Source organism: Crotalus tigris, unplaced genomic scaffold, assembly GCF_016545835.1.
Source record: "Crotalus tigris isolate CLP2741 ecotype Arizona unplaced genomic scaffold, ASM1654583v1 scf7180000017690.20705106771:4171800, whole genome shotgun sequence".
In the NCBI taxonomy this organism is placed as follows: domain Eukaryota; kingdom Metazoa; phylum Chordata; class Lepidosauria; order Squamata; family Viperidae; genus Crotalus; species Crotalus tigris.
Genome location: NW_024096569.1, coordinates 3,208,102 through 3,219,986, shown reverse-complemented (window position 1 = coordinate 3,219,986; position 11,885 = coordinate 3,208,102). Strand labels below are relative to the sequence as shown.

At 49.9% G+C, this 11,885-nt stretch overlaps 1 protein-coding gene across 2 annotated transcripts in view; it reads left to right on the top strand.

The window, feature by feature from the left end:
* The first annotated feature begins 832 nt into the window (after window positions 1-832).
* Window positions 833-11,885, top strand: part of CPNE6 (copine 6) — a 33,343-nt gene continuing 22,290 nt past the window's right edge. For both annotated transcript variants that reach the window (XM_039338082.1, XM_039338081.1), the window contains exon 1: window positions 833-1,018. The gene's annotated coding sequence lies outside the window, so the exon portion shown is untranslated. The remainder of the gene's footprint in view (window positions 1,019-11,885) is intronic.

Genomic DNA, 11,885 nt, shown 5'->3' with positions numbered 1-11,885 from the left:
GGGAAGGAAAGAAGGGAAGGAAGGAAGGTAGGAGGAAGGAAGGAAGGAAGGAAGGAAGGAAGGAAGGAAGGAGGAATTGAGAGGGTGAAGGAGGGAGGAAAGAGAGGGAGAAAAGGAAGGAAGGAAGGAAGGAAGGAGGAAGGGAGGGAGGAAAGGATGAAGAAGGAAGGAAGGAGAGAGTGAAGGAGGAAAGAAAGAGGGAGAAAGGGAAGGAAGGAAGGAAGGGAGAGAGGGAGGGAGGAAAGGATGAGGAAGGAAGAAGGAAGGAAGGAGAGGGTGAAGGAGGGAGGAAAGAGAGGGAGAAAGGGAAGGAAGGAAGGAGGGAGGAAGGGAGGGAGGAAAGGATGAGGAAAGAAGAAGGAATGGAGAGAGTGAAGGAAGGAGGAAAGAGGGAGAAAGGTAAGGAAGGAAGGAAGAGGGAGGAAGGGAGGGAGGAAAGGATGAGGAAGGAAGAAGGAAGGAAGGAGAGAGTGAAGGAGGGAGAAAGGGAAGGAAGGGAAGGAAGGAAGGAAGGAAGGAGGGAGGGAGGGAAGGATGAGGAAGGAAGAAGGAATGAAGGAGAGGGTGAAGGAGGGAGGAAAGAGAGGGAGAAAGAGAAGGAAGGAAGGAAGGGAGAGAGGGAGGGAGGAAAGGATGAGGAAGGAAGAAGGAAGGAAGGAGAGGGTGAAGGAGCGGGGCGGGGAGGAGCGGGGGGGGGCTCTCCTCCCTCCCTCCCTCCCTCCCTCTCCCTCCTCCCTCCCGCCCCGTGCACTGCGGAGTCTGCCGAGGGGAGGAGCCGCGGAGCGGGGCGGGGCGGGCGGGGGAGGACCCGACCGCGGCTCAGAGCCTCGGCGGCGGCGAAGCGGACGGAGAGGCGCGCGGAAAGCTCTCAGCTGACAGCCGGCGAGGTCGCGGGGCCGGAGCGGCGTGCGGGGGGTCTCCCGACGGGCGGAGGAGCCGGAGGACGAAGCGGAGCGGGAGGGTCTCCAGCGCCCACCAGCCCCGACCCTCCACCCGCCTGCCTGCCTCCCCGGGCCAGGTAAGCCCCGGGCGCCCTCCGGGCCCTCCGCGGCTGCGGTCCGCAACCCCTCCCGGGCCGCTGCGCCCCGTTGGGTGTGTCCCGGTCCGGGGATGCTCTCCGCCCGCTGCATCCCTGGGCTGGAGGGGGGGGGAGGATGGATGCACGGGAGGGCGGAGAGAGACTTCGGACTTAGGGCCGGGGGAGATGGGCTTTGTGGTCCCGACGTTGGGGAGGTTTCCCTGAGGGGGTCCTTAGGTGGCGGGGGGGGGTGCACGGGGGAGACTTCGGGCCGGGAGAGATGGGCTTTGTGGTCCCGAAGTTGGGGAGGTTTCCCTGAGGGGGCTCCGTCCCTTCTCCGCGGGGAGGGGGTCCTTAGGCGATGGGGGGTGCACGGGGGAGACTTCGGGCCGGGGGAGATGGGCTTTGTGGCCCCTAAGTTGGGGAGGTTTCCCTGAGGGGGCTCCGTCCCTTCTCTGCGGGGAGGGGGTCCTTAGGCGGTGGGGGGATGCACGGGGGAGACTTCGGGCCGGGGAGATGGGCTTTGTAGTCCCTAAATTGGGCAGGTTTCTCTCAGGGGGCTCCGTCCCTTCTCTGCGGGGAGGGGGTCCTTAGGCGGTGGGGGGATGCACGGGGGAGACTTCGGGCCGGGGGAGATGGGCTTTGTGATCCCGAAGTTGGGGAGGTTTCCGTGAGGGGACTCCGTCCCTTCTATGCGGCGAGGGGGTCCTTAGGCGGTGGGGGGGGATGCACGGGGGAGAGACTTCGGGCCGGGGGAGATGGGCTTTGTGGTCCCTAACTTGGGGAGGTTTCTCTGAGGGGGCTCCGTCCCTTCTCTGCGGGGAGGAGGGTCCTTAGACGGTGGGGGGATGCACGGGGGAGACTTCGGGCCGGGGGAGATGGGCTTTGTAGTCCCGAAGTTGGGGAGGTTTCTCTGAAGGGGCTCTCTCCCTTCTCTGCAGGGAGGGGGTCCTTAGGCGGTGGGGGGAGGGTGCACGGGGGAGACTTCGGGCTGGGGAGATGGGCTTTATAGTCCCTGAATTGGGGAGGTTTCCCTGAGGGGGCTCCGTCCCTTCTCCGCGGGGAGGGAGGCGGTAGGGGGGTGCACGGGGGAGACCGGGCCGGGGGAGATGGGCTTTATAGTCCCTAAATTAGGGAGGTTTCCCTGAGAGGGCTCCGTCGCTTCTCTGCGGGGAGGGGGTCCTTAGGCGGTGGGGGGATGCACGGGGGAGATTTCGGGCCGGGGAAGATGGGCTTTGTAGTCCCGAAGTTGGGGAGGTTTCCCTGAGGGGGGCTGCCTCCCTTCTCCTCCTCCTCCTCCTCACAGGGAGGACCCAGTGGGTAGGTTGAGGGCCCCCACCCCACCCCTGCCCAGCCCAACTTTGGAGGCTCCCCACTTCCGAGTTTGGCCACTTTCCCACGACCGAGCCGCTGCTCGCTTTGGGGTCCGGTGTGCGGGGAGCAAGCGTTGCCGCTCAGGGGGGGGGCTCGGCTTCCCTCCTCCCGGACCGGCCCTGCGCCTCGTCCCAGCCTGCTTTACCCAGGTTCCCTGCTGCTGGGTGGACCACAAGCCCCATGCTTCCCAGCTGGGGCCCGCATTGCCTCCCTGCCTCCTCCCGGGCGTGTCCCTTCAGCACCTTCAGGACTTGGGGCGTCCCTGGAAGCGTATTCGGAGCTTTGTAAGCCCGGCTTTATCTCTCTCCCATCATCCTGGGTCCTGCTTCTAGCGGGGGATCCCCTTACCCATGTTCCTTCTCCCCCCCCCCACTCTTGGGGGATTGTGGGAAAAAACCCTAGCAGCCAAGCGGCTGTCTTTCCTTCAGGATCAGCCTAGCTGAGTGGGGGTGGTGGTGGTGGTGGTGGCTCCACCCAGCCAGATTAATTGGACCCAGCCAAATAGAGCCTCCAGATTCAGGAGCAGTGTACCTCATAAGGGCTTGGAGGCTGTGGCAAAGCTGAAGGAACTATCTATCTCATCCCTTTGGCCGAACCAGCTGGGTGGGGAGGGGGGGGTACATGGAGGGATGTTGCATAACTGTGTTATGTAATGGAACAACCTTGTGTGATTTTTTAATTTTTTTTTTTTAACCAGCTGCAACGCACTCTAAAGTCGTGTTCCCCACTTTGGGGCGGTTGACATCCTTTTCGTAGGAACTTCTGCAATTTTTCTTCATTCTTCGGCTTCTTCGTTTACACTCCGTTTTTTTTCTTCTTCTGGGAGTAAAGAAATACCCCCCCTCCCTTTGGTTATCAGATAGATTGCCTTTGCACGTGGATGCTCCACCTTTCTCTCCTTTAGACCTGCTAGATTGGGGTGCATTTGTTTGTGTGTGGGGGGGAGGGGAAATGGGATCCGCACCCAGGTGTGGCCGGTCCAGAGATAGCCTGATTTACTACAGCAAAGAACACAAGAAGCAAGGGTGCAATTGCACTCTGCACATGCTTGTGAGCTGCGGAGGGAGTTTTTTTGGCCATTCAAACCGATGCTTCCTTCGGAGGAACACGGTTACAAGGCAAATACGTAAAAGATATTTAAAAGGTTCGGGGTTTGACAGTTGTTCCTTTGCGCTTCTTGTGTTTACACGCACGTTTTTCGCCCGTGGCTTGTTCTTGCTTGTTTTCGCGGTGCCGTTGTGACAACTGACGCCCCGAATGGCTTTAGTGACAACACACACAATTTGCTAACAATTTTCCACCTTCTCTCTCCACGGGTTGTGCCGGCGTGACCGGCACATTGTGTGTGGTGTGATCTTGAGATGCTGATTGTTGATTCATTACACTCCTGCAATGTTCCAAATTGTCCTCAATTCCCCTAATTTAGTATACAGTGCAGCAATTAAGGATATGTGGCTTCTCTTCACCAGCGACACAAGAAAAAAGAGATTTATTAAAATAAAGTGTATTTGCGTGCCCTTGTGAGCGCGCGCGTGCGAGTTTTGTGGCTCTGTAGTGTAAGACGCTAAGAAAAAGACACAAGCATGTCTTGAGAGAGGTTGGAAGCTGCAGGACACAGCTTGACAAACTCCAAGTTTATTGCTTCTTATATACTTGTTACATACATAGGCTTTACCATTAAATGCTGACATTTTACATTCATAAGTTTAACCATTAGATGCTGACATAAAGCTTCTTCATTGAAAAATTCCTTCATGTAAGCAATTATTTTCTAGTAACACATTACATGGTCAAAGACCAGGTAAGAACAAATGCAGGTAGATCAAAAGGAGAAAGAACTGACAAAGACAGGAAGAGATAGGAAGGAACTTAAGCATAGTATCTGTTTAGGTAGGTGAGGCATTCAGTCAAAAGGGGATGACCTTCTGGCTGCTTCATTGGGACAAAGGGTATCAAAAGATTATGAGGTTTGTGGGGGGGAAAGTGCGTGCATTTTTCCCCACACTGTAGAACTCTTGGCCGTGGTGAATTTATGGGAGAAAGTTGTCATTTTTTCACGCAACAGAGAGCGTACGTATTCAATTGCTGCAAGGTATTGATAAGGCCACCAATTATTCTTATTTATGTATTAATTTCCTATGGACATCCTTCTCAAAATGCATGACTCTGGAGGCGTGTCTAACTATACAGATAGTCCTCGACTTACAGTGCTTTGTTTAGTGGCCATTCCAAATCACAACGGCACCGAAAAAAGGGATTGATGCCCATTTTTCACACTTAACGACCGTTGCAGCATGCCCCCCATGGTCACGTGATCAAAATTCGGTTGTTTGGCACCCGGTTCATGTTTATGACAGTCACGGGATCACAGGATCCCCTTTTGCGACCTTCTGACACGCCAAGTCAACAGGGAAGCCACTTAACAACCATGTGACAAACTTCACTGCTGCGGCGATTCGCTTAACGTCCACGGCAAGAAACATGGTAAAACGTGGGCAAAATTCACTTCACGTGTGTCTTGCTTTGCAACGGAAATTGTGGCCGTAAGTCAAGGACCATGTGGACATTAAAACAGGAGCAAAACACCAACCCCAAACCATAAATAACACAAAAAAAAGCAGCTGGGGGAAAAAGCAACCTATCTCAACAATTAATAAAATTTTATTTAAGCTCCCACACCTTTGCAGAATTTGCGGCTAAGCTACCAAATTAAGACTAAAAGACCTAACTAGGATAATTCACGAACCCGCTCAGCTGCTGGCTCACTTTCCTCTTTTGGAAAATAATTAGATTTTGCAATAAATTAATTAAAAATATGCTCTTTTGAAATAGATAGGGCATTAGTCTAGAATGATCTTTTGCACTTGGCAAGTGGTTAGTCTAGATGATCTTTTGCATTAGAGAAGGGGTTAGTCTAGATGATCTTTGGCACTAGGCAGGGGGGATTAGTATAGATCAGGGGTGTCAAACTGCCAACCCACGGGCTGTTTCATCGTACCGGAGCTGCGCCCACTCCATTGCCGGCAATGGCAAAAAAGCTCCGATACGTTGCGCGACGTTATGTGACGTCACGAGTTTGACATGTCTGGTCTAGATGATCTCTAAGGTACTTTTCAACCTGTGTTTTCTACGCATCTGCAATTTTTTCTTTTTTTAAACTGGGCTAGTTTCCATTGGGTATCTCTTTTAAAGACTCTTGGTTCCGTGCTATGAATTTGATTTTATTAATAATATTATTCCCGTTGAGAATCGGGACTTGTTCTCCCCCATCGTGTGGTTCTTTGGGACTTCTTAGCAACATCTGAACTGGGTGTCGCTCTAAGAGTTCCAATGAGGCACTCCCAGCTGCCTGATGGGTTTTGTAATTCTCTGAATAGATTGCACAGCCGGCCCTTAACTGAATGACTTCCAGTGGAAAACTACCAATTAATCAGCCCCTTTTTTCTTTTAATCATGCTTTTTAAATGCGGTCCTTTTAGGGCAATTCTTCCTGGGAGAAAAAAAAATCTATTTTCTTTCCTCAAATTAAATTGGATTTTGCCCTCCAGCTTACACAGCATCCAAGAATGGCATTCCCGGCATGGTGAAAATCAGAGCTTTTTTACACACTTAACAGCAGTGCTTTTTTTCTTAAGAAAAAAAAAAAGGTGCCAGAACACACACACGTCATACAACCCGCCTTGCCTACCCTACAAGGTTCCATCCAAATATGGTGCCGGAACTCCGTTCTGGGAGTTCTATGAGAAAAAAAGCCCTGCTTAAGAGGCAAAAAATGCGGTTCATTCCTTGCTTTAGTTTTTCGTTTTTTTCAAAATAAGTCAATTTTTTTTTTTGATTCACTGATCGCCTCAGAGCACCATGTATTCATTTGTGGGAATATCTGAATATAGTAAAAAAAATAAATTCAAATTGCAGCCACAAGGATGCTGATCAATGCAAGGAAATTTCCACTGCACTATTTTGGCAGCCATTTTGACTTTTTTGACCAGGCCCTACTGACCTCCTGGATAGATTTCCTAAGGCTGGCATGAAACCTATTTCTGCTGTAAAGAATGTAATATTTGGGCATTAAAGTAACACTTGGCCATTAATTAAGATAAAGCGGGGACTTAATTATCTTAACATCCTCCTACATAATTCACTGGGAAAATAATTCAGTTTGGAGACCCCTTTTCTGTACAAGTGGTCCTCGACTTACAACGCTTTGTTTAGTGACTATTCATAATGTCAACGGCACTGAAAAAAAATGACTTATGACCGTTTTTCCACACTTAACAGCCGTTGCAACATCCCTATGGTCACGTGATCAAAATTCGGTGGCTTGGCAACTGACTCGTATTTATGACGGTTGCAGTGTCCCGGCGGTGTGTGTGTGTGTGTGTGTCCTGCGATCCCCTTTTGCAACCTTCTGACAAGCAAATTCATTTCGTTGTGAATTACACAATGACAGTAAGAACATTCTATTCCAGGGGTCTTCATAACTCGGCCCTTTGATGACTTGTGGACTTCAACTCCCAGAATTCCTCAGCCAGGCACACCTGGCTGAGGAATTCTGGGAGTTGAAGTCCACAAGTCATCAAAAGGTCATAGTTCCCTCACGCTGGCTGAGGAATTCTGGGAGTTGAAGCCCACAAGTTATCAAAGGGCCATAGTTCCCTCACGCTGGCTGAGGAATTCTGGGAGTTGAAGTCCACAAGTCATAGAAGGGCCAAGTTTGAAGACCCCTGTTCTATTCAAAAGGGAAGACAGATTCACTTAACAATGGCTGTGATTCACTTAACAATGGTGGCAAGGAAGGCCGTAAAACGGGGCAAAATTCACTGAACCAACGTCAGAAAATTTGGGGTCAGGGATGGTCGTTAAGTCGAGGATTACCTGTATTTATTCTGGGTGGGGCTTGGGACGCTTGTCCCCCTCCCCCCCAAATCCCGTTCTGCAAACAGGACGCACCATCAGGGATTCTCCCTGTTGAATCTCTGTTTGAGTACTTGACCTGTTAGTCTCCATTCAATCAGCACTGCGTGGCACACTGGAAGCTGTACCGGGTGTGTGTTGTTACACACACCGTGGAGAACAGGGCCTTTCCTCCCCCAGAGAACAGAAACTCATGCAGGGTGTCACCGTGGCACTCCTCCGCGAACGGCATTGAAGGGGAAACCATGCAGAGTGAGGGCCACAGTTATTAATTGCCCATTCCAGAATTTATTTATTTTATTTTAAAATAGAATAGAAAAATAGTTTTATTGTCCCTTTGAGTGTACACCAACCGGCATGCATTAAAATGAAATTTCGTTGCGTACCACTCTCAAAGGGTCACCGATACACACTCCATAAACATGACAAAAAAACAAATATGACAAAAGTTCTGTGTGGGAAGCAAACTTTCGACTCACAAACACACGCACACACACAAATGCACAAAATTTGTGGCTGCCTTCCTTTCCCCAGAAAACCTTTCTCATGGCACATGCTGAACTTGAAGCTTATTTTTCAAACTCTTCATGTCTTCCTCTCAAGCGGCATCGTCAGAGTGGGTCAAAAAAGTCAAAATGGCAGCAGAATGCTCCCGGGTGGGGCCCCTCCCTCTCGGAAATCCAACTGGGGCATAACTGTGGTGCCTGAAGCTTGGTTGCTGTTTATTTGCCAGCATTCCCGGTAAATAATTGGAGCGTCTACAAATGCATTTTGATCTCCATCCGCTTGTGCTGTGTCGGCCCTTTGAGAGAGCTGTGCTGGATCAGACCCAGAGTAAAATTACTCCAGCATCCTATTTCTAGCTCAATTGCAGCCACGAGGCTCATAAATCAGAGATGAGAAAGGCTAGGATGCTTCCTTTGCTGTTTTACATTCTCCCACCTGTTTCCCCCACCTCCCCCGGCACGCTGGTATCCAAAGGTACACTGCCATGAAACATGGAGGCTCCATTTTGCTACCGAGTTTGAAGAACCATTAATAGATCAATCCTTCAGGAGTGGTCTTGGATTTACAAAGTCTCTTTTGTCATCCAGGGCCCTGGAAATCTTAACCGGGTTCGGATTGCGCATTTTACGTCTCTGGAAATTTTAACCAGGTTCAGATTGAGCATTTTACGTCTCTGGAAATCTTGACCAGGTTCAGATTGAGCATTTTACATCCCTGGAAATTTTAACCAGGTTCAGATTGAGCATTTTATGTCCCTGGAAATTTTAATTGGGTTCAGATTGAGCATTTTACGTCCCTGGAAATCTTGACCAGGTTCAGATTGAGCATTTTACATCTCTGGAAATCTTAACCAGGTTCAGATTGAGCATTTTATGTCCCTGGAAATTTTAACCGTGTTCAGATTGAGCATTTTACGTCCCTGGAAATTTTAACCGAGTTCAGATTGAGCATTTTACGTCCCTGGAAATCTTAACCGCGTTCAGATTGCACATTTTATGTCTCTGGAAATCTTAACCAGGTTCAGATTGAGCATTTTATGTCCCTGGAAATTTTAACCGTGTTCAACTTCAGCATTTTATGTCCCTGGAAATCTTAACCGGGTTCCTATTGACCATGTTACATCCTAGGAAATCTTAACCGGGTTCAGATTGAGCATTTTACATCCCTTGAAATCTTAACCGGCTGTTCTCCAGATTGGAAAAAGCATCTTTAAAGATTTTTTTTTTTCTTTTTTTAATTCTGCTGCTGGAGCATCCTAAATTTGACCTGACTCACATCCCCTGGCAGCTGACTCCCCCCCCCCGCTCCAAACCCCCCTGTCATAAATCAAAGGCCAGGGAGCTAACTCAGCACCCTGCAGGCTCACAAGTGCAGGTGCCAATGTGGGAATGCCAGCTGGCCTCCCACACCTTCCGGTCCCATTGCTGGAGCTGGGAAGAAGTTGGACGGGGCAGGAGTCCCAGGAGGGCCCCCCCCATCTTCCAGGAAGCCAGTTCCCAAGTCCATCCAAGCCCCTCTTTCCATCCCCGGCCGAGGGGGGCTGTGCCCGGCCTCTGGCAGGGGTTGGCATCAATGGGACGCCAGGCTGGGTTTATCCTTTCAAACAATTGGGTCACCCGTTCCTTCCTTCCTTCCTTCCTTCCTTCCTTCCTTCCTTTCATTCTTTTTTTCATTCTTTCTTTCTTCCTCCCTCCCTCCCTCCCTTCCTTTCCCTCTTTCCTTCCTCCCTTCTTCTCTCCCTCCTTCCTTCCTGCCTTCTTTTCTTCTTCCTTCCTTCCTGTCTTTTCTTCCTTCCTCTTTTCCCTTTCCGTCCTCCCTCCCTCCCTCCCTCCCTTCCCCTCTTGCTTTCCTCCCTTCCTTCCATTTTTCCTCCATTCCTTCCTTCTTTCTTCTCTTCTTCCTTCCTCTGTTCCCTTTCCTTCCTTCCTTCCTTCCTCTCTCCCTCCCTCTCCCATTTTTCCTCCTTCCCCTCTTTCCTTCTTCTCTTCTTCCTTCCTGCTTTCTTTTCTTCCTTCCTCTTTTCTCTTCCCTCCCTCCCTTCCTCTCTGGCTTTCCTCCCTTTCTTCCATTTTTCCTTTCCCTCCTTCCTTCTTCCTGCTTGTTTTGTTTGCTTCCTTCCTCTTTTCCTTTTCCTTCCTTCCTCCCTCCCTCCCTTCCCCTTTCTTTCCTCCCTCCCATTTTTCCTCCTTTCCCTCCTTCCTTCTCTTCTTCCTTTCTGCTTGCCTTCTTTTGTTCCTTCCTCTGTTCCCTTCCTTCCTTCCTTCCTTCCTTCCTTCCTTCCTTCCTTCCTTTCTTTCTTTCTTTTCATTCTTTCTTCCTCCTTTCCTTCTTTCCTTCCTCCCTTCTTCTCTCCCTCCTTCCTTCCTACCTTGTTTTCTCCTTCCTTCCTTCCTTTCTCTCTCCCTCCCTCTCCCATTTTTCCTCCTTTCCCTCTTTCCTTCTTCTCTTCTTCCTTCCTGCTTTCTTTTCTTCCTTCCTCTTTTCCCTTCCCTCCCTCCCTTCCTCTCTGGCTTTCCTCCCTTTCTTCCATTTTTCCTTTCCCTCCTTCCTTCTTCCTGCCTGTTTTGTTTGCTTCCTTTCTCTTTTCCTTTTCCTTCCTTCCTTCCTCCCTCCCATTTTTCCTCCTTTCCCTCCTTCCTTCTCTTCTTCCTTTCTGCTTGCCTTCTTTTGTTCCTTCCTCTTTTCCTTCCTTCCTTCCTTCCTTCCTTCCTTCCTTCCTTCCTTCCTTTCTTTCTTTCTTTTCATTCTTTCTTCCTCCTTTCCTTCTTTCCTTCCTCCCTTCTTCTCTCCCTCCTTCCTTCCTACCTTTTCTTCTTCCTTCCTTCCTTCCTTCCTTCCTTCCTTCCTTTCTTTCTTTCTTTTCATTCTTTCTTCCTCCTTTCCTTCTTTCCTTCCTCCCTTCTTCTCTCCCTCCTTCCTTCCTACCTTTTCTTCTTCCTTCCTTCCTTCCTTCCTTCCTTCCTTCCTTCCTTTCTTTCTTTCTCATTCTTTCTTCCTCCTTTCCTTCTTTCCTTCCTCCCTTCTTCTCTCCCTCCTTCCTTCCTACCTTTTCTTCTTCCTTCCTTCCTTCCTTCCTTCCTTCCTTCCTTCCTTCCTTCCTTCCTTCCTTCCTTCCTGTCTTTTATTTATTTCTTATTTATTTATGAGACTTATATACCGCTTTAAGTGCAAGCACTCTCTAAGCGGTGTACACCAGTAAGCAATGTATATATATATATATTACATTGCCCCCAACAATCTGGGTCCTCATTTTACCTACCCCGGAAGGATTGAAGGCTGAGTCAACCTTGAGCCGGTGAGATTTGAACCGCTGACCTGCTGAACACAGTCAGCTAAAGGGGCCTGCAGTACTGCACTCTAACTGCTGCGCCACCTCGGCTCTTTCTTCCTTCCTCTTTTCCCTTTCCGTCCTCCCTCCCTCCCTTCCCCTCTTGCTTTCCTCCCTTCCTTCCATTTTTCCTCCTTTCCCTCCTTCTTTCTTCTCTTCTTCCTTCCTCTGTTCCCTTTCCTTCCTTCCTTCCTTCCTCTCTCCCTCCCTCTCCCATTTTTCCTCCTTTCCCTCCTTCTTTCTTCTCTTCTTCCTTCCTCTGTTCCCTTTCCTTCCTTCCTTCCTTCCTTCCTCCCTCCCTCCCTCTCCCATTTTTCCTCCTTTCCCTCCTTCTTTCTTCTCTTCTTCCTTCCTCTGTTCCCTTTCCTTCCTTCCTTCCTTCCTTCCTCCCTCCCTCCCTCTCCCATTTTTCCTCCATTCCCTCCTTCCTTCTTCTTTTCCTTCCCGCCTGCTTTCTTTTCTTCCTTCTTCTTTTCCCTTTCCTCCCTCCCTCCCTTCCTCTCTTGCTTTCCTCCTTCTTCCATTTTTCCTTTCCCTCCTTCCTCCTTCTCTTCTTCCTTCCTGCCTGCTTTCTTTTCTTCCTTCCTCTTTTCCCTTTCCTCCCTCCCTCCCTCTCTTGCTTTCCTCCTTCTTCCATTTTTTCTTTCCCTCCTTCCTTCTTCCTGCCTGTTTTCTTTTCTTCCTTCCTCTTTTCCCTTTCCTTCCTCCCTCCCTCCCTTCCCCTTTCTTTCCTCCCTCCCATTT